The following is a 25,516-nucleotide window of genomic DNA, read 5'->3' as shown; positions in this document are numbered from 1 at the left end:
CATCAGAAGATTTTAATTCTTCCTGGAAATTCATTACAAATTACAGGTAACTGCAGTCTGAACAGAACTAAAACTTCTATGTATTTTTAAACAAGTCAATTATTTCAATGAGATAAGTACATTATTTCCAGCAGACATATAATTGTTTTCTTGTTCAATTGCATTACATTTGTGTATCCAGGTATAAAATGTTACAAATGGAAAATTACTAAGAAGCAAAGCAGTCATTAGTATGACTTAGAAATGGAGCAAAGTTGTCACAAAAGTTTTATTCTTGCTTTTTTTTAACGTTTCTAAATATATACATCTTATTATTTTACTCTCTCTCTTTATTTTTTGTTTGTTTTTTGTTTCAGAAACAGAGCCTCATTCTGTCACCCAAGCTGGAGGGCAGCGGTGTTATCATAACTCACTGCAGCCTCAAATTCCTGGCCTCAAGCAATCCTCCCTCCCATCTCAGCCTCTTGAGTGGCAAGAACTACAGATGTGCAACACTAAGCACAACCTTTTTTTTTTTTTTTTTTTTTTTTTTTTTTTTAATCGTTCTTTTTTTTTTTTTTTTGTGGACACGTGACTGCACTATATTGCCCAGGCTGGTCTTGAAGCCCTGGCCTCAAGCAACCCTCCTGCCTCAGCCTCCCAAAGTGTTGGAACTTTAGCATGCTACCACACACAACTAATTTTTTACTTTTTGTGAAAAAGAGGGTCACACTGTGTTGCCCAGACTGGTTGCAAACCCCTGGACTCAAGCAATCCTCTGCCTTGGCTTACCAAAGCACTAGGATTACAGGCATGAGCCACCACATCAGTCCTATTTTAATTTCTTATATATCAGATTGCAGAGCAAACAATACAAGTGGATCTCTGTGTTTTTGTAACACATTACATTATACAAACGAAACTAAGAAATCTGCTGATCAATATGAATGGCTAAATGCCTTCTAAATAAACAAAAATAAAATGAATCCAAGGATAAATTATTTAACTTCATAAGAAATCCAGAAATTAGAATCTGTGGAAAATAAAAATAATTTTAAATTATCTCTATCATAAATCAGTAATGTTTCTAGCTTTACTTTGCAGACAGAACTGTATCTGAAAAGTCTATGTCTGATTCCTGCTGTGACACTATTCTCAAAGAAAATTCTTAACTGTTAGTTGTCCTCAATAAAGAAGCTCTAAAGCAAATTTAAAATAAAAAGAAAGAAAAAAAACCTTAAATGACAGAAAGCAAAATCAGCACTTTTGTAGTTCAAGGCAGATTGTTTCCAGATGGAAATTTTACATTGTAGGTGATAAATGATGAAGAATTGTCATGGAGAGTACCCTTGCACACCAGAAAGTGAGACAATTATAATGATAACCAATATCTAATACAACACACAATCCTGGGGCATAATATGTTCTATTTGATTTAAAAAATTGTTGGTTATTAGTGCTAATAGTTTAATGCCTTTGAATTAAAGTTCATGATATCTATTCCTAACTGTTTAAAGTTTCTATATCAAATACATTATATCAACATACATGCACATTTTAAAAATAGAGTTCATAGTTTCTCCAAACTATTTTTGGAAATTCACCATAATTCAAATTGTACAATTAGGAAAAAATGTTAACTATCTATAATTTAGCCATCACATATTAATCAAATACTCCAAACTGACATTGGATATAGCCTAGAAGAATGTGCTACTCAAAACAGAAAGTACCCTTGCATAAATTAAAAATGGATATTGTGAGATTATGTGATGTTAACATATCTAGAAACATACAAGGAGGTGCAAGAGAATTTTGAAAGAAGTACAGTAAACACAGGACCATTTGAGCCACTGATTCCTCCCTTTGTTTTAAATTACATAATCAACCCTATGAGAAGATTTTAGAGTTGGAAGATTTGTAATAGAATAAAATTTCCATAAGAAACAAAACTGCTTTATGGTGTTGATATTAAAAGAACAAATGCTGCTTACATATTATTTTCATTTTTACAGTTATATTAATTTAATGCTATATAAAGTAGGGTTAGGTCTTCTATAAGGGATTTTTTTAAAAAATCACAACTTTAAAATTTTGTGAAGAAAATTTTTAGCCCAAAGCTGCTTCTAGACAAGATTATGTGTTTGATTTATTTAATCTATTATATTTTGATTGATATTAAATTAATACAACATCCAAAAAAGAGGTATAAAAGATGATTTGCTGTAATGTTTATTTTCTGAAGTTACTCAAGGCCATTTTTGGAGCTTAGAACAATTTTTAGCATATAGATATTTTTCTCCATAACCTTTGAGTCGTAAGGAATCCTAGAAATTCTTAATCCAGTCTTCTTATTGTTGAAAATGGAAGTCAAAATCCTAGGAATTAAAATGTCAAACCTCATTCTCTATATCTATCTAACTGCAAAGTCAAGATTACAGCAAAGAAATCCTAATTCCTGCTTCAGTTTTCCTTTAGAAGGCTCTGTCTCAAGAGAAAATGAAGAAAAAACAATGTCTAGAGATCTCAAGTATCTGAAGTACAACACTTAAAGCTAGAAAAAGAGGACTGAGTAAATTGTTGGTTTCGTGGAGCTTATGTTAAGGTGCAAGGGTCTGACAAACCAATGTTAATAGAACTGTCACCAATTATATTTTTATATACTGTCTCATCTTTCTCCTGTAGTCCCACAATTCCCACCTGAAGAACCTCAGTCAAATCCTTGCCTATGCTTGTCTCTCTCATTCCCCTGTGAACTCTGTTCTGTCATATAATTTCTTTTACCATACTTGTAGATGATTCCAAGATGCAACATCCAGCCTAACCAAAACAAGCTACCTACCTCACTACAGCTGCTTACAGTAATTTCACTTGAATCTCCAATATCACTTCAAAGTCAACAAAATCAAAACCAAATATATTTTCCCTCAAAATTGACCGCTCTTTTCAATTTCTCCATTCTTATTCCTAAGTAATCATTAATTCCTTCCTCACCTCCTATGGCTCCCATAGCTAGTCAGTCTCCACATATTATGTGTATTAGTCAGGGTTCTCCAGAGAGAGAGAGAGAGAAAGGGAGACTGATTATAAGGAATTGTCTCACGCGATTAAGGGGTCTGGCAAGTCCAAAAGTGGCAGAGCTGAGTTCCCAGTTTAGAGTCAGAAGCCAGCAGGCTACTGAAGAACCAGTGAGGGTCAATGCCCCAATTTAAAGGCTGTCAGGCAAGAGAATTCTCTTTTAATAAGAGAGGTCAGTCTTTTGCTCTATTCAGACCTCCAGCTAATTGGATGAGGCCTATCCCCATTACAGGGGACAATCTTCTTTATACAGTCTACTGATTAAAATGTTAATCTCATTTAAAATCAACCTCACAGAATCACTCAAAGTAATGTTTGACCAAATATCTGGGCAACCTGTGGCCCAGTCCAGTTGACACAAGAAATTAACTAACACACTATGGTTTTATTTTTCAAAAGTTTCATACCCTTTTCTCCAGTCTCACTACTTTCTTTTCAGTTTAGGTCCTTATGATATAAAGCAACTCAGCCCCACACCCCTACAACCGTTAGTTCAGGCATCACTGGGTATGCTGTGGACACATTTATTTTCAGAAATACTTTTTATCTTACCATCTCTGTTCTACTCCTTAACTTATAATGACACCTTACTCTGAATAGATCCAATTCTTTTTCTAATAATATATTGCTTTATATAATCCAGCACCGTTTGGCCTGCTGACCTTTTTCTTCTATCACTCTCATAATTTAGAACTTCTTTATAACTTGCCAATAGCTTAAATATCTCATCAGCCACCAATGCCTATTCTCCCCTCAACATACTTCCTTCTCTCAAAGCACTGTACATTGTTCTTTGCATACCCCATCCCAATCTCATCCATTTGCCCAAGTTTGTCTGAAGCTTCACCTTCCAAACCATATATATCATTTAATTTCATAATCGTCATGTGCATATAAACAAAACCACTGTTCCTCTACACTATTCTGTCTTGTTCTCTATTATTAAGATTGTATATCCCTCTTTCTTGTGTCTCCAGTCTTACCCCACTGCCTCCAAATGTACATCTTCTATTCTTCTTGGGCTGAAAAGCTTTGAATCTGTGATGTCGCAGGCACTGAGCAAGGCAATGCACATGTAAAGAGATATTACTCTCAAGAAACCTGCAGTCTTATGTAAGAGACGGATAAATATTCAAATAATTATGGAGGAATGTAAGGCATGCTAAAACAGTGGTAGACACAAGGCTTTAAAGGAATATAGAGAATATAACAAAGGGATAAAATAGGTTATCCTGGTAGAATGATGTGGTAGAGAATAAATTAACAGGAAGAAGAGAGAAAAAGGCATTTCAAGTATTGAGAATAACCAATGCAAAGGAATAGGGATGATGATGAACATAATATATGTGTTCCCGCTATGAGGAAACATTTACACACAATGGCAAACATATTGAGTATAAAGAATGAGGGCCCATGTACAATATGGCTGCAAAACAAGAGGATTAAACTCATCAGAGGAATCACTGAGTGACAGGTGCAGAACCCCAGAAGCAAAAATGTCTATAACAGTGAAAATGCTAAGTCCATGAATTGAGTAGGGCTGAGGAGAAGCAGGCCCAACTGGAACATGAAGCCAAACCACTTCTGACCAAAGACAGTGGGACCCCCTAGAGTATAGGTGAAATTGTGTTTGTCCCTTATCCCTGATACTAAAGAACAAAAGATTTTTCAGAAATTGTTCGGCAACAAACCTCAACTCATCTGGCAGCAAAAATTGACCTACACAGATATGAGGCTATTTAATGTTTTTGTTTATCTCATTTAAGATATATGAATTTCACTGCAGAAATTTTTTTTTATTACAGGGGCCATCCCAGATGCCATTAAAGGTGACAGGTAATATGGGGGTATATAGTCCTTTTGAAAACCTAATACATTTTTAAAATCATACTCCCTTTTTAAAATCTGATAAATTCTTGATTCCAAAATGCACCTCAACTAGGGTTTTAGATAAAAATATGGAAATCTTAGGTTTTGAGGTTCCACAGAATCTGTCAGATACACAAAGATATACACTTTTTTTTTCTGTTCTCCAAAAAGGGTTTCAGAGTCCATGGGTGATCCATTTAGAATTGTTGTTTCAGATAGAGAATATGTTTTCAGTGCCCCATACTTTCTATCATTGACAGCTTTTGTGACCAGTGACAAATTTTGTTTTATTTAAATAATATTAGTTAAAAACAAAAAATAAACTGATCATCTTAAATCAACATGCCAAGAACACCACACACACACACACACACACACACACACACACACACCAATAAAGCAACATTCTCTTTGCCTCCTATAACCTTAATAGATAATTTCCTGGAATTGTCTATTCAAATAGAAAATTAATTTCCATGCACAGCTGGAAATACCACATTGGCAAGAAAGGAAAACATCAAACACGAGTAGATTAAATAACAAGTGGAAGAACTATAAAGACCAAACAAAACAGAATTTGCTCAGTAAGATGGTCATATGAGAACAGCTGTTTGCCTGTTTATTTAATGTATGAATACATTTTTAAAATGAAGTTGCGATCATCATGGCAGCACTTCATCCAGAGAAATAATTAGCGGATTAGATCATCGAAGAAGCGTTTCTATTGTTGTGGGAAAAAAGCAAAGGTTAGCATCTCCCTTGTTAAGAATGAAAGAGGTCTTCAGGCCTATTTTCATAGCACCTATCATGGATTTTTCAGTTTGGGATAATGGGGAACTGCTGGAGATGGACAGTGGTAAGAGTGGCAAATGATGTGAATGTACTTAATGCCACTAAAGTGCACACTCAAAATGTGTTAAAATGGTAAAATTTAACCACAATGAAAAAGATTCAATCAGATAGAAAAAAGTCTTATAAATCAATAATAAAAGAGAACAGTCTAAAAGGAAAATAGGCAAAGGACACAAACAGAAATTCCAAATTGGGGGAAAAAATCCTACAGAGACTTGGAAAAATGTTCAAAACTACTAATAAACAAGAACGCCAAGTAGAAATGACTACAAAATATCATGTTGAGTCATCATAATTAGCAAAGATTTAAAAAACTGACATTTAATAAAGAAGCAGTTTTTCTAGACCCACTAATAAGATCAGGCTGTGCTTATACATCTCCTTTCTTTGCCTTGGACCTACCTAACAGGTGTCCCTTTCTGCAGTGACAACCATCAAGAAAAATCAGGCTCATGATGCCATTTGGGGACTATTCCCTGATGCTGGTAACTGTTTCAGGCAATAAGTTACATGGCCAATACTCAATTAAGAAGCAAAGTAGAAGCAGAATAATATGCTTTGCATAAATACTTTAAAAACAAAAAAGAGAGAAATACAAAGCCTCACATGGCAAGCAGGCCCCTTTGGCCTTTCTGCCTTGATCCTCACGTAGTCAGAGAAAAAAAATCCATCAACTTGCAAAGTAGAACTGACACTGTATATACAGCATCAAGGAGAAAGTTCAATAAAAATTAATGTGTTATGAAAGCAAATAAAGAAAAAATTATTATAGGTGAACTTTATCATTGCAGGACTTCCCAATGAGTGAAAGGTGCAGTTCAAGGTATTAGAAACATTTCTAGATAAAGAATAACAGATTTCCAAAGTAGTATGTTGTGTTATAAAGCATGGTGCTACCTCTCTTTTATCTTTGATAAACAAAACCCCCTTTTACCCCAGCAAATCTCCCTGTACATCACAAGGAAAGCACAAGCAAAGGGGGAGATCAATTTAATTGTATGACTAATTCATTTCCCATAAAGGAAGAAGCAAGTGGCTGGTAAAATACCTGGTACAAAGTAGGAGCTCATTAAGTATTTGTTGAACTGAACTGAAACAAATGATAGAAGCTAATAATGACTACCTTGTATCAATTGATGAAATGTATTACATTATTGTTCCACCTTTTCACCTGACTTTACCTAAGACAACTGATTTTTATCTCGAGAGAGAGAGCTGTAAATACTTTGTTCTTTTCCCCTTGGTATTATAAGAACCAACTACCAACCTAACATGGCACTCAGAAACTCAGCAGAGATCTCCCCAGAATCAGCATCTTTGATCCAATTTCTGGTCACAAAAATACAGGAATTTTTAAGCATGGGTGAAAAATTGTAAAAGATACATAGGTAATTAAACAGATTCTAACAAGAGAGACCAGATAACAGATAAGCTGCCTCAAGGAGTCCCACTCAAATAAAATGGGAGCCATTCTCTTTCAGTTTCCTCATCTGTAAAATGAGAGAAAAACTCAATCAGTGGCTTTTAAGCTTTTTCAAAGATTACTCACACTGAGAAATACATTTCATAATAAATACAATGCACACACACGCACACACATATAAACATGCTTATCCATATAAAACTTAAGCAGTCTCATAAATTAATACTAAATCTTACAATATGTATGCACTCTGGCATGTTGTATTGTAGCCCATTCTATTCCATTATTGAATTGCAACCTACTAAATTGCTTTCATGAGCACTGGACTAGATGATTGCTTTGCAGTTCATTAAAATTATGATTCTACTTAGAAACAATCTAAAAACAGCTACCACTCCCAAATACTATTTCCTTAATGACATTTCCAAAGCAAATTCCGGAATGAAATGATATAAACCCTACAACATCTTTACCTTCCCTTCTCCTCACAATTAATACCTATGATCCCTCCCACTCCACAGCTTTAGCAGTGATTTTCCCAGAGTGCATGACTATTACCAAATCTGGCAACATAAGTGAGCACAAGAGGTTTTGCAATGAAAGTTAAACATCTACCAAAGGAACCCCCTTTTATCCATAATAAAGTGCATTTGAATCTTTATAAACTACAGGCAATAATAGCTAAGCGAAAGTCAGAAGGATATTATGCAGCAGCAGCAAGCCACATCAATCTAATTTTAATTAAATGAAAGACATTTCTCAGAAGTTGCATTCTCCCTGCCAAATATAAAGGATTTGTTTCTGGAAATAAATATATATATATATATATATATATATATATATATATATAATATAATATATATATATTTTAACTTTCTAGAATAGCATTTGCTGTCACTTACAGATTTTCTTAAACAACTGCCTTCTATTGTGACACCCACCCTGGTTCATCCTACCTCATTTCCAGGAATGGACAGGAATGCCTGGTGAAAAATGAGTTGACTTTTGAGTCAAACAACACTGTACAATCACAACTGGGTTTTTTTGTTTCTAGCACATAGCTGGGAAAAGGCCTTATGTCTTCTCATCATAGCTTAAAGAGCACCAATAACATCTCAAGGGCAGAAATACAATCTTGACATAGAATCTAACAATATTTGTGCCTGTCAATGATTTCAAAATGCTTTATAAATCTAAATTTTTTCTCAGTTTCCAAGTTTACAGGGCAAGGAAGAAATTAATGAATTTGGATATTTTAATCAATATAGTTTACAAAATATAAAGCCACAAATGTATAAGTTTTAAAAACATTTCAATTCAAAAGTATCAAAGAAATACAAATGTCAAAAAAAAATTAAATTTATTGTCATCTTGTAATCAAAGAATTTTGTGTAGTTTACAAACTTGGTAAGCCACATTTTTAATTTCTGAACTACTAATTCTGGAGGAAAAACAGACACCATTAACTTCTTCAGTCACTAGCTGTCTGTGCCATGTGTGTTTATCACTTCCTGCCATGAGGAAATACCTTTGAAACAAGAATGATATTTAAAGAGAGTTCTCTAGGTTCCTCTAAAATCATTCTTTCAGGAATTGAGAAACAGTGTAAAGAAACATGATTAAATTATGATACAGAACAATAAGACTATGCAGAAAACCTTCTTATTACATTATTTCATCCAGTGCTTACCAGGTCTGCAAAGATTATTTAATGAATAAACTGAGCTCAGTCAAGTAAAGTAACTTTTCTTCACCCACACAGATAATAAATGGCAATATATTCTCTCTTCCTTATGATTTTCTTAATAACATTTTCTTTTGTATAGCTTACTTTAAGAATACAGCATATAATACATACAACATAAAAGAAAGTGTTAATCAGTGGTTTATGTTATCAGTAAGGCTTCTAGTCAACAGCAGGCTACTAATGGTGTAAGTTTTCAGGGAGTCAAAAAGTTGTACATGAATTTTCCACTGGGGGGTAGAGATGGCACCCTTAACCCCTGTGTTGTTCAAAAGTCAACTACAGTTTGATGCCTGTAATTCTAAAAGTATTATCACTTAATAGTATTCAACAAGTATTATTGGTGATAGGGAAGTAAACTTTTGATAGTGGGTGAAATCCATGAGATAAATAATATTCTCCATGCTTTACAAAAGTAAAAGATGACAATTTGTCTAAGATCACAAAGTCAGGAAGTGAGGGACATTGAATTTAAATGTGAGTCTACCTAGTTTCCAGGAACCAAAGGCAACGAGAGGCTCTCCAACTGCCTCTTCAAGAGTATGCCAGCACGGCACTCTCCACCAACAAACAGAATAGCCCCAAGAGCAGGTGCAACACACACAGCACGAACAACCTCTCTTTGCATAATGGACGACTAATGCCTGAATACTGGTATAATGCAGCAGGTCAGGGGGCTACTTAAAAGCACATATTCCAGCCTTGCCCATCCCACTTGGAGGAGGAGATCATCCCACCCACTGAGACAGTGGAGCTGCTGATTTCACCACCAAAATATGACTATAATTGTCAAAAAATCTTTCATAATGATGAGTAACAGGAGACTAATGGAGAAGGCATATTTAAAATATTAAACCAATATGAATTAAAACAGTATTTGAATGTTGAAGTAAATCAAGGTAGAATGGTGAGACAATCATTTTAGTTTCCTTCAGCTTTGAGAAAGTCAGGATTACCCAGTGATCATCAAGGATGTAGCAAAATTTTAAGGATGCACATCTATTCTTGTACTATATATAGTGGGCATTTAAATAAATACGTTGCAGGTGATGGATGCAAGGGTGGATGGATGGATGCAGAAAGGTAAGAAAGAATGAATTAGTATTCACATTACTTGGTCACATTCAGAATGTATAATTAAAAATTTCATTTTATTAACTAGTTTTAAAATGATTTCCTCACCTTCCAATTAAACAACTATCCATCTTTACTTCTGAGCCTAATTTGTACAATAGCAAACAGGTCTTGATTTCTTGTTTTTATAAATAAAACAATTGCATGCTACTATTTCATTTGCAATTATTTTAGACTGTGAGTTCAGAAAAATACTTAATATTTAATATTTTAAAATAATTAAATATTTACTACATAATATTTTCTTCTCAGCAATTTTATTTGTCCCAAATTCCTTTTAAATAAAAATATTTAACTTAAAATATTTAAATATTAAAATATTTTGGCAAAGTATTTAAAATATTTTGATATTTTTATTTAAATGAAAATAATTAAAATATTCAAATATTTAAAATAAAATATTCTATTTTAAATCTTTAATAAGATATTTTAAATCAAGCTACCAATAACCTTCTTCACAGAACTGGAAAAAACCACCTTAAACTTCATATGGAACCAAAAGAGAGCCTGCATAGACAAATCAATTCTAAGCAAAAAGAACAAAACTGGAAGCATCACACTACCTGACTACAAACTATACTACAAGGCTACAGTAATTAAAACAGCATGGTACTGGTACCAAAACAGAGATATAGACCAATGGAACAGAACAGAGCCCTTGGAGGCAATGCCACACATCTACAACAATCTGATCTTTGACAAACCTGACAAAAACAAGCAATGGGGAAAGGATTCCCTGTTTAATAAATGATGCTGGGAAAACTGGCTAGCCATGTGCAGAAAGCAGAAACTGAACCCCTTCCTGACACCTTACACTAAAATTAACTCCAGATGGATTAAAGACTTAAACAAAAAGACTGAACACCATAAAAACCCTAGAAGAAAATTAAGGCAAAACCATCTAGGACATAGACATAGGCAAGGACTTCATGACTGAAACACCAAAAGCATTGGTAACAAAAGCCAAAATAGACAAATGGGATCTAGTTAAACACCAGAGCTTCCGCACAGCAAAAGAAACAATCATTAGAGTGAATAAGCAACTAAAAGAATGGGGAAAAATTTTTGCAGTCTATGCATCTGACAAAGGGCTAATATCCAGAATCTACAAAGAACTAAAACAGATTTACAAGAAAAAAACAAGCCCATTCAAAAGTGGGTGAAGAATATGAACAGACACTTTACAAAAGAAGACATATATGGCCAACAAACACATGAAAAAATGCTCATCATCACTGGTCCTTAGAGAAATGCAAATCAAAACTACATTCAGATACCCTCTCACACCAGTTAGAATGGCAATCATTAAAAAAATCTGGAGATAACAAATGCTGGAGAGGATGTGGAGAAATAGGAACACTTTTACACTGTTGGTGGGAGCATAAATTAGTTCAACCATTGTGGAAGACAGTGTGGCGATTCCTCAAGGACCTAGAAATAGAAATTGCATCTGACCCAACAATCCCATTACTGGATATATATCCAAAGGCTTATAAATCATTTTATTAAAAGGATACATGCACACAAATGTTCATTGCGGCACTGTTTGCAATAGCAAAGACTTAGAACCAACCCAAATGCCCAACAATCTTGCATGTTCTTCACATGTACCCTCAAAACCTAAAAAGCAATTTAAAAAAAGGAATTTGGGACAAACATTTCTGAGAAGAAAAAAACTGTAAATATATATTGTAATAACACAAGCAATTTTAAAAACTGAGTAATTTTACTTAATAAGAGTGAAAATTGGTAAAAGAAAAGAGAAAAGCAACAATCTTTATTTCAATGTACTATTTAATAACTATTACAATGACAGTGTAGAAAGTTTTATAGAAGCTTTTCCACTCCTTATTTTCTGGTCATTATTTTCCTCTTGCTTCATAATCTTATGGTTAATGTCTTTTATCTTACAATATTGGGGATCTTTTTATAAGCCAGTTTATACTTACAATTTTTTGACTAATAATGTGTATATCAGGATACAGCCCCATTGTAACTTGAGAAACATCTGTATACTTTTTGGCGAAGGCAAGTCATCTATACATGTACATGTGTGTCCCTATCCCACACACACATATTCAAACACACAAATACATATGCCCATAATCATTTATGTACACAGATACACATATTTAAGTATATGCAATTAAATATACAATTATATATGTATATCTATCTATGTATACGAGTCCAAAATTGGACAATTCATGTATCAGTTAAACAACTTATTTACAGCTGGGCATAGGGGCTCATGCCTGTAATCCCAGCACTTTGGGAGGTTAAGGCAGGTGGATCACCTGAGGTCAGGAGTTTGAGACCAGCCTGGGCAACATGGTGAAACCCCATCTTTACTAAAAATACAAAACAAATTTGCTGGGGCAGGGACCTGTAATCTCATCTAGTCAGGAGGCTGAGAAAGGAGAATCACTTGAACCCGGGAGGCAGAGGTTGCAGTGAGCTGAGATTGTGTCACTGCACTCCAGCCTGAGCAACAAGAGCAAAACTGTCTCAAAAAAAAAAAAAAAGAGGGAAAAAAAAGCCACAAGTTATTTACAAGTTAAACCTTTTTCTATGTTTCACATTGTGCTCACATAAAATATCTCATGCTCTTACAAATGTGAGAAAACCACTTCTTTGGAGGATTCAATTTAATTAATGTGTCTTTGGGGTTTTTGGCACTTAGTTTGCACTCAGATTTGACGAAGTGTCATCATGTCAGGTGACACTGGCTGACTTCTTCAACATACAGCATTAGTGAGAGACCTAGGATGGTCACAGGCATGCACCTGTGTTCTAGGTCTTTGGGAGGAACACCAGTCTTACTGCACCCAACAAGGCTCTGTAAATCCTTGAGGATCTGGCTCAGTATGGTCAAGTGGGGCCTGAAAACTTGCAGAGTAATAAACTCCAAGTGATTCTTTTAAATAAACTACAAAAAAAAAAAAAAAAAAGAAAGAAAGAAAAGAAAAACAGGATAATGTACAGAACGTTCAGGCTTGTTACATAGGTATACATGTGCCATGGTGGTTTGCTATACCTACTGACCCATCCTCTAAGCACCCTCCCTTCACCCCCACCACCCCTTAACAGGCACTGGAGTGTGCTGTTCCCTTCTCTGTGTCCACGTGTTCTCAATGTTCAACTCCCATTTATGAGTGAGAACATGCGGTGTTTGAGTTTCTGTTCCTGTGTTAGTTTGCTGAGGATCATGGCTTCCGGCTTCATCCAAGTCCCTGTAAAAGACATGATCTCATTGCTTTTTATGACTGCAAAGTATTCCATAGTATGTATGTACCACATTTTCTTTAGCCATTCTATCAGTGATGGCCACTTGGGTTGGTTCCATGTGTTTACTATTATAAATAGTACTGCAATAAACCTACGTGTACATGTGTCCTTATAGTAGAATGATTTATATTCCTTCGGGTATATACCCAGTAATGGTATTGCTGGGTCAAATGGTATTTCTGGTTCTAGATCCTTGAGGAATCGCCATACTGTCTTTCACAATGGTTGAACTAATTTATATTCCCACCAACATTGTAATAGCATTCCTATTTCTCCAAAGCCTCACCAGCATCTACTGTTTCCTGACTTTTTAATAATCACCATTCTAACTGGCATGGGATGGTATCTCATTGTGGTTTTGATTTGCATTTCTCTGATGATCAGTGATGTTGGGCTTTTTCTCATACATTTTTTTGCCACATAAATGTCTTCTTTGGAGAAGTTTCTGTTCATATCTTTTGCTCACTTTTTGATGAAGTTGTCTTTTTCTTGTAAATATGTTTAAGTTCCCTGTAAATTTTGGATATTAGCCCTTTGTCAGATGACTAGATTGCAAAAATTTTCTCCCATTCTGTAGGTTTCCTGTTCACTCTGATGATAATTTCTTTTGCTGTGCAGAAGCTCTTTAGTTTAATTAGATCCCATTTGTCAATTGCGGCTTTTGTTGCAATTGCTTTTGGCATTTTTGTCATGAAATCTTTGCTCATGCCTATGTCCTGAATGATATTGTCTACATTTTCTTCTCGGGTTTTTATGGTTTTGGGTTTTACATTTAAGTCTTTAATCCATTTTGAGTTAATTTTTGTATAAGGTATAAGGAAGTGATCCAGTTTCAGTATTCTGCATATGGCTAACCAGTTTTCCCAATGCCATTTATTAAGTAGAGAATCCTTTCTACATTGCTTGTTTTTGTCAGATTGTCAAAGATCAGATGGTTGTAGATGTGTGGTGCTATTTCTTAGTTCTCTGTTCTGCTCCATTAGTCTATGTATCTGTTTTGGTACCAGTACCATGCTGTTTTGGTTACTGTAGCCTTGCAGCATAGCTTGAAGTCAGGTCATGTAATCCCTCCAGCTTTGCTCTTTTTGCTTAGGATTGTCTTACATATACAGGGTCTTCTTTGACTTCATATAAAATTTAGTTTTTTTCTAAATTTGTGAAGAATTTCAACGGTAGTTTGATGGAAACAGCATCGAGTCTTTAAATTACTTTAGTCCATGTTATTCTTATCAGATAAGCCTGGGGTACACCAATTTTATGCACAGGAAGGCACACACTGCAGGAGAAGGCTGAAAGTAAGGTTTGCCCTATACCCTGAACTGTAGGAATGCCTTGTGATGACTGACAATTTTTGTAGGCCATGGCAAGCCATGGAAGGTTTTCAAGACATGACATAATTAGATTTGTGCTTTAGTAAGATTCACTAGGCAACACTGTATGGATTAGGCTGAATGGAGGGGAGAGTGAAAGTAGACTAGTTGTAAGCCTACTACATTAGTAGTAGCAAGAAGTAATGAGTGCTAAAGATTGGCAACAAAAATGGAAGATAAGGTTCATCAAGATTGAAACAGGTTTGACGTAGAGGGGAGCAGAGTAAGAGTTTTAAAGATGGTGCCATGGTTTTAACCACAGGTGACTAAGAAAATATCTGTGATGTTCATAGAAAGAAGAAAGTCAAAAGGACTAGATTGAGTGAAGTATGAATAAATGAATTAACAAGTAAGTGGTCACAAGAAAAGGCACTTGCTGTAAAAGAAGATAGGATAGGATTTTAATCCCAGTCTACTTTCTCCTTGCTAGGATGTGCCAGACATGCCTCTTAAACTCTCTGACCCTCAGTATCCTCATTTATAAGTATGCCAGTAAAACCTATGTTACAGGATTGCTGTGAAGATTCAATGAGAGTATATGTAACACTTTGTCCACATTAGGTGCTTAATAGGCAATTTCATTTTTGCTTGCCTTCATTTTCACTGACTTTTATTTCTGACTACTAAAAGTAGGTCTCTATTCCAGAGAAGTCTCTGGAATAGGTCTCTATTCCAATAAAGGTCTCTATTCCAATAAAAGTCTCTATTCCAGAGACAAAGCAGGTACTCAATGTACATTTATTGAATAATAAATTACTACTGCTGTAATTCTATGAAGACTGAAAAAAGACCATGGGATTTGCCCATTAGGCAGTAACTCATACACTTGGAAGTTGCTCAAATGTCTAGAGGTTTTGAACTCTTGGGGGAAGAAAAGTCAGTCCAAGTATACTGGAAGGGCATTCTAATTCAAGTAGCTTTGTAGAGTAAACATTGTTTTACTTTTATTCTGCATGTTAAAGAGATAACATCTTCTGATTATCAAATAAAAATTTGCAAAAAAAAATACAATATAAAATAAAAATTTGCTTTTATTAATATTAGTTTTCAAAATCATCTTATGCTTTATTTAGAGTTTTTACAGTACATTATCTTATTTGATTGTCAGTTGTTCGAAGTATGGAATTCAATTACCACATCATCATTTCCATTTTAAAGATGAGAAAAATGAAATTCAGAAAAGTTGAATCACCTTTCAGGGCATAAAGAGCAGAGCCAGGAATTTAATTAAGGTTTTCTGACCACAAGTTTGTTTGGCTTCCCACTCCTGACATTCATCAAGACAATTCATGTTAATCCAGATGAGCTCTCTTCTATTTTCTCCCCACACAAAGTTTTCCCTAAGATTTGCAAGTGAAGAGTAGGGCAGACTCTCATGGACTTTGGGAATTTTTTTACTGTAATGCTCCTCCCTTAAAACCCAACCAGCACCAGAGAGCATCATCCTACCACAAGTCCCGTGCCAGCGGCGGATGCCAATGCCAGCAGTGCACCTGTTCTTTGTTAGCATCGACAGAAAAATCTGTTGTTCAGTTTGGAAATATCAAGACTGTCTTTTTGGAAAACGTCCCTGTAAAGAAGGTACGAGCTTTAATTTTCATCTTAACAGTTATCTAAACAGAAAAAATTTGTCTTCACAGAGGGTTAGTGCTACCTTGTTACCACTGGCTATGATGTTGGATTGCTTAAATTCAGACCCTGGTTCAGTTGATAATTAGAAACATAATTTTAGACATGTTAACCTAGCTAGGCAAGTCTCTAAGGCTTGGTTTTCCATCTTCAAAACAGAATACTAGAAAACAGTCCTTACTCCTTAGTGTTTTTACTCTGATTAAATGAGATATCACAACTAAAGCACTTAATACACTTAAAACCTGAAATATAATGAACACCCAATAAATGGTCACTGCAATTCAGCAATATGTGATATCCCAGTTTTATAGAAAAAGCAACACAGGCCCAGAATGATCAAGATACTTTGCACAAAGTGACAAAATATCATTTTGCAACAGTAATCATGCTTTCCTTATGGAGAAATAAACGCCGGAGATAAAAACTTTTTCATTGACGGCAAGTGTCCCATTTACTCAGTTGATGTTAAATTATTCATTTGTAAATTAATGTACAGTTCCAATTCATAAATTGGAACAATGTGGAGATAGGGGAAAACAAGGCCCATAGCTGAGATTTAATAATCTTGAACATAAGAAGATAACTGAGTTTAAATACAAAGGGGAAAAAAGGGCTTTTAAAAAGTGTAGATATGTACTCTTAACTATCCTTGTAACAATATTTAAATGAGACTAATTTGTCTTTTTTAAAATAGAACTAAAGGTTTACTTTTCATAACTAATTAGACAACATTTCCTCTTTTAGAAAGGATGTGTCATCTCCTAAATGGTAAGGATTTTACATTTATTTACTTATCCTCTTCTTTGGGCTATCCTGATGCTTGCCAGAATAGCGGTTCTCAACATTAGTTGTACATTATAATTCCCTTGGAGGTTTAATGAGTTACGCATGCCTAAGCCTCCTAAAAGTCAAATTAAGTCAGTATCACTGAGGTGGTGGTCCTGGTTCAGAATTTGGGGTTTTGTTTTTAGTTCTCCAGGCTATTTTAACATACAGTCCAAACAGAATCAATGGCTCTCCTGATGTCTTTCAAATAACAAATGATGGGCTTTTTTGCCTGAATCACTGTCTGTAAATAAAATTGCTTTACTTCTAGCCATAAAAGCACTTGCTCTTAAAGCCAGTCTTGACCTTTATTGAAAATTAGTTTCACTTCCCACGATTCTAATCAAAGACTTCTGTGATATTGCTATTCCATTAATTTTCCTAATAAAGTGAGGTGGGATGAATTACGTAGGCAGACCACATTTTACATAGCAACTCAGTTACAATACTAGAATGAAATAGGGCATGCAAGATACAGATTAAGGCAAGCTCTGCAGTACTTTTTAAGAGATTAGGTATAAATTATAAATCTCAATAAAAATGTGATTCTGATATAACAGCACAAAAAAATACACTACTATAACATTATCTGACACAATGATATAGCTTTTCTGAAACCCTTTTTATTAAATACTGTAAGCATTTCAAATGAATATGCTGAATTCTGATTGTGAAACAATGAGGGTCAAAAGAACAAGACAAGCATAGAAAATTTGATCTGGTTAATATAGGTTGACTATCCTATTTTGAAAATCTGAAATCCAAAATGATCCAAAATCTGAAACTTTTTGAACACCAACATGATGCTACATGTGGGAATTCCTCACCTGACCCCAGATATAAAAATTTTGTTTCATGCACAAAATTATTTAAAATATTGAATAAAATTATCTTCAGGCTATTTGGATATAGTATGTATGAAACATAAGTCAATTTCATGTTTAGGCTTGGGCCTCATCTCCATGATAGCTCATTATTTATATGCAAATATTCCAAAATCTAAAAACACTTCTGGACCCAAGCATATCAGATAAGAAATACTCAACCTGCAATGACAAGCAACAAAAAAGATTACAATATATATATTTTAAAAGCAACAGTTTTATTTTCTTAGATTATTTAATAGTAACTTTTTATGCATGCTCATTGTGAGAATGGTAGAATGAAAAAATTTTAGGGCATGCTAAGAGGAGGGAAGGAGAAGGACACTCAACAGCCCAGGACACTTCACATTTATGTGTTATCACTTTAATATCTTAGTCTACAAACTGTTTTAAATGGCCAGGTGTGGCAGCTCATGCCTGTAATTTTAACACTTTGGTAGACCAAAGCAGGAGGATCTCTTGAGGCCAAGATTTTGAGGTCAGCCTAGGTAACACAGTGAGACAAAATAAAAAATAAAAAAATTCAATTAAGAAAAACTGTTTAAAATGACAAAAAACAGTGAACTGTTCTGCCAATCTTCTTATGCTGGGATAACTTTCTAAGAGCAGTCATCTTCTGTCAGGGAAAAGCTGAAATAAGGTGAAAAAAATGGAATCCAAGGAAGACCTCCAAGGATTTGAAACTGAATCAGGGTCACAAAAAACAGCAAAAGTTGAGAAAATTCTTTAGATTTGTCTCCTTCTAGCTGTCATAATTATTATGTACATAGAATTTGAAGCACAGGTAGAAAAATTCAGGATTGAAAGATTGGTTCATTTGCTTAAATATTTGAGGACTTTTTTTTAAAAAAATGAACCATATGTTACGTTACTGGCAGCCATAAACAGGTGTAAGATACCGCCCTGAAAGTTTCCGTGACATTTAGTCCTTGTCCCTCTGCTCTTCTTTCTCCCATCTTTTAATTGATAAGGTGATGCTTACTGATTTGATACTACCCATGCTTCTGACTGTGACCTCTCTTCTGATGATTCTTAAATTTCTATCTTGGAATCCAACTACTCCATCAACCTTACTCTCAAGCTAGTCTCCTGACAACTAGCAGAGCTGTGGTTAACAATACAAACCCTAGAATTAAAGTACCTGGATCCAAGTGCTAGATTTACTGTGAGACCTTGATAGAGCAAGATAACTAACCTCTCAAAGTCTCAATTTCCCCGTCTGTAAAATGGGGATAAAAATAGTACCTATCACAAGTCTTATGAAAATAATTCAATGACACAAACAAAATGCAATGAAAGCCCCTGACTTGCGAAAAAAAATTCAACAACTGCCAGCTATCTTTTCCATCAACATCTCTCGTTCCCAGTAAGTCTACTGTCATTCTTGAACTTTTAAATTACCTTTGTTATCTCCCACTGTGTTTGTCTGTCTGCCAGTCAGTCATCACATCTTGGCTAGTCTTCTTTTGAAACACTTGAAAACATTCTGCTCCATTTTTATTTTCCCCACAGAAGCCTGCTCCTAATACAAGATGTAAAGCAAGAGTACAAATGGAAGCCCAGTAATCATGTTTCTAAATTTTTAATAAGTATAAATCAATCTATCACCTGTCAAACAAAATACATTTTACCCTCCTGCCTTGAAAAAAATATACCTTCGCAACAACCTAGAAGGCCAGATTTAAATTTAGAATTCTCACGCTCTTCAAGTTTCCAGGCCAGAAAGTCTCAGCAAAAGGAAAGAGAATTGGTGCCTAGATTTTGGCTCCTGGGCCCTGCTGCCAGCCATGACCCATGCCTTTTGCCCTACTTCAGACCTCCTTGGATTCCCTTCCCTCTACTGTCTCCTAATCAATGCCTACTGAATCTTACATATCCATCAAGGACATTTAAAACACTTCCGTCTTCAAATTTCCCTTGAGCCAGGTGTGATCTCATTTTCCTCTGAGTATCCAAATTATTTTGTTTCTACATATCCTAATAAAACTTACAGCATTCTGACTTGCATTTGTATCAGTACCTGTATATTTGGTTTACCTGTTCTTCAGACCACAGATTCTTTTTGTTCCATGCTCTCAGTATGTAAGAATCCCCTAGTAAGATTTTTTTAAAGGACCCTGGGCTCCACCCAGAACCATGCACAGTGTGGGGTAGGGGACAGGTATGAGTAGTTTCTTAAGGTCTCCTATTGATGCTGATGTGCAGCCAGGGTTGATAAAAGCTGTGTAATTGTGGTAGAGGTCTACACTTGATTTTTGTGCTCAATGTATTCATCTGAATTAAATTTAAGCTGATAAGTGCTTTGGCCTCTGTAAAATGCTTTCTGGTCCACAGGCTACACATAATCCTTATAGTTACTGAAATGATTTACAAGTACTGAGGCATGGTGATAGCTTGTGCTCTAGAGTTTTGCAAAAGAAGACATACAAAGAATTCATCCAATAGTCTAGATTAAATTGTGTTTTTTACCTTTATTTTAGTGTGTATTCTATACGGTAATTTCATGAACAATATAATGAATTTACTAAAGGCATGATCAGCAGATTATTTTTAATGCCTAGAAAAGTATCTGGCACATAGTAGGCATGAAATAAAAGTTTGGTGAATGAACAAATCAATGAAATGAATAGCAATTACAAGCCAAGCCAGCATGACTTCAGAAATTATTTCAGGTATTTAGTAGCTAAATAATAACCTCCCAAAGGATATCCACAACCTCATCCCTAGAACTTGTGAAAGTTACCTCTTATGGCAAAAAAGGACTTCCCTGATGTGCTTAAAGGTTCCGAGATGGGGAGATTATCTCAGATTACCCAGGTGGTCCCAAAATACAATCACATATGCATATGAGAACAAAGGCAAAGGAGATTTGACATATCAGTGTGACCCCACAGGCAAAGACTAGAGTGATACAGCCACAAACCATGGAATGACAGAAGCCACCAGATGCAAGAGGCAAGAAACAGATTGTCTCCCAGAGTCTTTGTGGGGAGCAAGGCCCTACTGATACCTACATTTCAGGCTAGTGAAACTGATTTTGGACTTCTGGCTTCTGGAACTATGAAAAAATACATTTCCTTTGTTTTAGGCAACCAAGTTTGTGGTAATTTGTTACAGCAGCCACCAGAAACTAATGTAAGATGGAAAACTGACATCCAGAGAGATAAAGTAACTTGTTCTCAAAGGCCCAAAGTTAGTTAAGGCAGATCGGGGTTTCTAATAGGTACTTCTTGGCTCTTTCTGGTATTCATATTCTTTCCAATTTACTCTGCTACCTGCCAGATGTTATACAGCCCACTTAGTTCTGACACTCTTTGATCTAAATCTGGGTATAAATAAAAGCTCTTGTATGGTCGCAGAATGGAAACTGTAAAATGATCAATCTCTCATACTTATCAGTGACATAGCTGTTTTGCTAAAAAAAAAAAAAAGAAAAACCACTTGACAAAAATGACAAGACAAAATTGCTAATACAAGGTCCGGAAAGATACACCGAGCAAATACTTTCATTGTACCATATGTAATTAATTTACAGCAGCAAATTTCCATAGGTTGAAAGACATGGAGTGTGTGTGAGTGTGAGTGAGTGAGTGAGTGTGTGTGTGTGTGTGTATCTCCATGGTTGGAAGGGTTGCTCATAAGAAATTCTGGCATGACAAACAATGTAAAAACACACCAAAGATGAGCAAGGCAAGTAAGGCGTTCACTACTGAGGGTGGGATAAAGTAGGGAGCTGACATGTAATTTGAAAAGGATGGTATAATTGTATGCACTCAAAAGGGAGCAAACCTAGAGACAGAGAAAAATCTGGAAATTGTGACAGAACTGGGAGATGATGGCTTTAGACCTCAATCTCATCAGTGTGGAAAGACTTACAGGCATGAGATTTTTGTGACATTCAAAAAAGGAGAGTTACAGGTCATGGCTGAGGGAAAAAAGCACAAATTTATGTGTGATCATTCTAAATGAACATTGAATACTTTACTATCTCTTTTGCAATTACACCTTTTATGATACCAACATAACAAATTCAGGACATGTTTTCCAAATGAGGAAACTGGGATGAAGGGAGATTTACTAAATAAAAGAGAGATGACAGGTGTTTCCAGAACTGTGTTTAAGCCCTTGGGCTTTTACTAATAACTTCAAATATGCATTTGTATAATTTCTCATTAATAGATAAATAGATAAGGCAATAAAATATTCAAAGCAAAGACATACGGGTTTATTTAGACCCATTGAGTATGAACACCATTTTTCCTTAGGAGTAGGGGGGTAGAGAATAGAAAGAAATATAAGGGAGGCAAAAGCAAAAAGGCCAAAGCTTCTTCATCCTTATATAGTGGTTAAGACCATGGAACCCCAACAGGATATAAACATTTTCTTAATGCTCCTGCAGTTACAACAAGCAAAATAAGCAGTCCAACCCTAACATGTCCTTCCTCCCTTAGGACCTCAGCTTTACTGCGTAGTTTAAGAATTAGCCACTCGTTTGGACTGGGGCAGGTCCCCACGGATTCAGAGTTTGCAATCAACTAATGGGTTATGGTATTATTGTCAGTGGACCATACCCCCCAGGAGGCTGGACTATTGCATCATTCAAAGTAAAGACATACTTGTTATGTGTGTGACAAACAAAGGCCTACCCACAGAGGTTCCTCAGAGAGCTCTGAAAGAAAGACATGCAGTGCTTGCCTGCTCCACATATGTTCTTTCCATAATCTTTAGAAAAATGAACTTCCTGGGCAGATACAAAAGGAACCCCATTTGAACAGATATATTCCAAAGTAAGAGATCCCGTTCTCCATCAAATGCCATACCACAACAGTGTCACATAATAGCGCCAAAAATACATCTGTAATGGAGACACACAGCAAGTTTAAGACCCTAATTTAATCTTTATAAAGACTTCAACCATTATATTATTTATTAGACCATCACTTTAAATAAGAGGAATTGAAAATGTATACAGATTGAAAAATAACAAATTTTAAGCCAGTTGTTTTCCTTTCTATGAATTTTATTGAAGGTTCTCAGAAACCTAGAATATTTTAAAGTTACTGCTGATTATACAGTATGCAAAAATGTATTAATTTTTAAAAGTGTAAAGAATGTTGGAACAATAAATTCTAAACTAACTTAAAACCATTTCCTGCTCAACCAAAATTAAAAATCCTTTTACTCTTTCCACTATTCTTAACTGCAGTACATATTTGTTTTGGGAGAGAGGTGGTTTATAAGCAATGAAACAGGGAGTTCAAGTTACTAAAAAGAAAAAGGGTGATGGCACACTGCTTCTACCACTGTACTAGATGAAGGACAGCCAAATTTAGTGACTTCCCCACATTTATTGAACTCAGTATGAAGCCACAAATCTTGCAAACAATGACTACCCTATTGCAATGTTTGTTGTTCAATGAATAGATAAGCCACCTTAGAAAGACAGCGGCTCACGCCTGTAACCCCAGCACTTTGGGAGGCTGAGGCAGACTGATTGCCTGAGGTCAGGAGTTTGAGATCAGTCTGGGCAACATGGTGAAATCCTGTCTCTACTAAAAATACAAAAAAATTATCGGAGTGTGGTGGCTCGGGCCTGTAGTCCCAGCTATTCAGGAGGCTGAGGCAGGAGAATCGCTTGAACCCAGGAGGAGGAGGTTGCAGTTAGCCAAGATGGTGCCACTGCACTCCAGCCTGGGTGAAAGAGCATAACTCTGTCTAAAAAAAAAAAAAAAAAAAAAAAAAAAAAGAAAGAAAGAGGGGAAAAAGTTCAGCAGTTAGCACTAGAGGTGAAAAGAACAGAAAGTCAATACATGAATAAGCAAAAGGAAACGAAGGAGAGGGACACGATTCACAACACAGATGAAGCAGTTTGGTTTTGCTCAGGTATTTTCAACTGCTTCCCTTCTCCCCTATTCCATACCCCCAGCACCACTGTAATCAGCATCCTCACAGAGTACCCTTTGTTCCTCACTTATTTGGCTCCTTTTGTGTACTGGGCAGTACATTAATTAACTAAGAGAGCAACCATAAATACACCTGCCTACCGCTTTGCTTTATATGCCCCCTCAAAAGATACTTAGATGTTCCTTTCCCTCAGAAATCTCAGTTTATTAGAGAAGACAACTACAGTACTAAAAGATAAGTTCAAGAATTGAGAGAGTTAACAAATGTCAGGGTCACCCAGGAAGGCCTCACAGAAGAATGGAGTAAGAGCTGGGTGTTGAAGGTAAATAAACAGGGCACTCCCAGTGATGAGGAAGGCTCATTCAAAAGCTTCCAGGCAGGAAAACTGGACATGGGGAAGGCAAGCAGCTCCCCATGTTAAACAGAGTTGGAGTTCACTGAGGAGATAAATAAGTCTGAAGAGGGTATGGGGTCCTTGTACACCTTAAAGAAATGTGATAGAAAGCCACTGACATTTCTTAAACAGAGCAGTGACTATACCAGAATTAGGTTAAAAAAAGATTAATCACACTGTAGGCAATAGACTTGCTACCAGGAAGCTCAGACACAGATCTGTCTTCTTGTACCTTCAGAGAATTTAAATGTAGATACAAACAGGGTGTACCCAATTTCTCTTCATTTCTCTTCCTCATCATATATTTCATTTTCCAAAACTTACTTATGTAGACCCCAAATCTTTTTTGGAGTTAGCCAGAATAAAAGAAAAAGAAAGAAAGAAAACTAAGAAAGGTAGGAAGGCAGATGGGTAGGCGGATTATCAGTTCTCCCAACAGAAGGGAAAATGAACTCTACTTTGACATACTTTATTGAAATTCGAAGACTCAATAGCGTACATTACCAAACACAAGTTATGGTATGTATTATTTTTCCTCTTTCTATAATTGGCTTCCCAAATTTTTCTGCTAATTTCTAGGTTCTTTCTTTGACACACCATGACCTGTTAAAATCTGTCTTTTAATTTACTGTTTCACTTTAAACATAAAGCCAAAGTAAAATACATCCAACTCTTCTTTAATAAAAAAGAAAGCAAAATAATATAGGCACAAGGATAAAAATACATTCAAAAATAACATAAAAATTACCCAAACATGATGAAATAATCTGTACACCAAACCCCCGTGACACATAGTTTACCTATATAACAAACCTGCACGCGTACCTCTGAACCGAAAATAAACTTTTAAAAAAAATTACCCAAACAGAATTTTCACAGATGTATACTTTTATTAAGAGCTTAAAAAATACCTCTAATCATAATAATTTTTTAATACAACATGCAGTGACAGGAGACAGGGCTTTTGGAAGATCTGGTTCACAGTCACTAGGTTAATAACTCATTTTACAGACCGTATACCCTAAATGATAGTAACCTATCCCAAAAGTTACATGTCCATGAACCACCAGCAAACATTTGGAATTCCAGTGACAAACCAAACAAGTAACAACAACGACTTGCAATGTTTTTTTTTTTTTT

At 35.5% G+C, this 25,516-nt stretch overlaps 1 protein-coding gene and 1 pseudogene across 7 annotated transcripts in view; one reads left to right on the top strand and one right to left on the bottom strand.

Moving 5' to 3' along the window:
• Positions 1–25,516, bottom strand: part of HDAC9 (histone deacetylase 9) — a 900,368-nt gene that overhangs the window by 795,909 nt on the left and 78,943 nt on the right. The window lies entirely within an intron of this gene.
• On the top strand, positions 5,651–5,743 carry LOC119470975 (annotated as a pseudogene).

This window comes from Cebus imitator, unplaced genomic scaffold, assembly GCF_001604975.1.
Source record: "Cebus imitator isolate Cc_AM_T3 unplaced genomic scaffold, Cebus_imitator-1.0 Scaffold45, whole genome shotgun sequence".
Classification (NCBI taxonomy): Eukaryota; Metazoa; Chordata; class Mammalia; order Primates; family Cebidae; genus Cebus; species Cebus imitator.
Note: the sequence above shows the minus strand (reverse complement) of the source record. Positions and strands in the feature narration are given on the sequence as shown.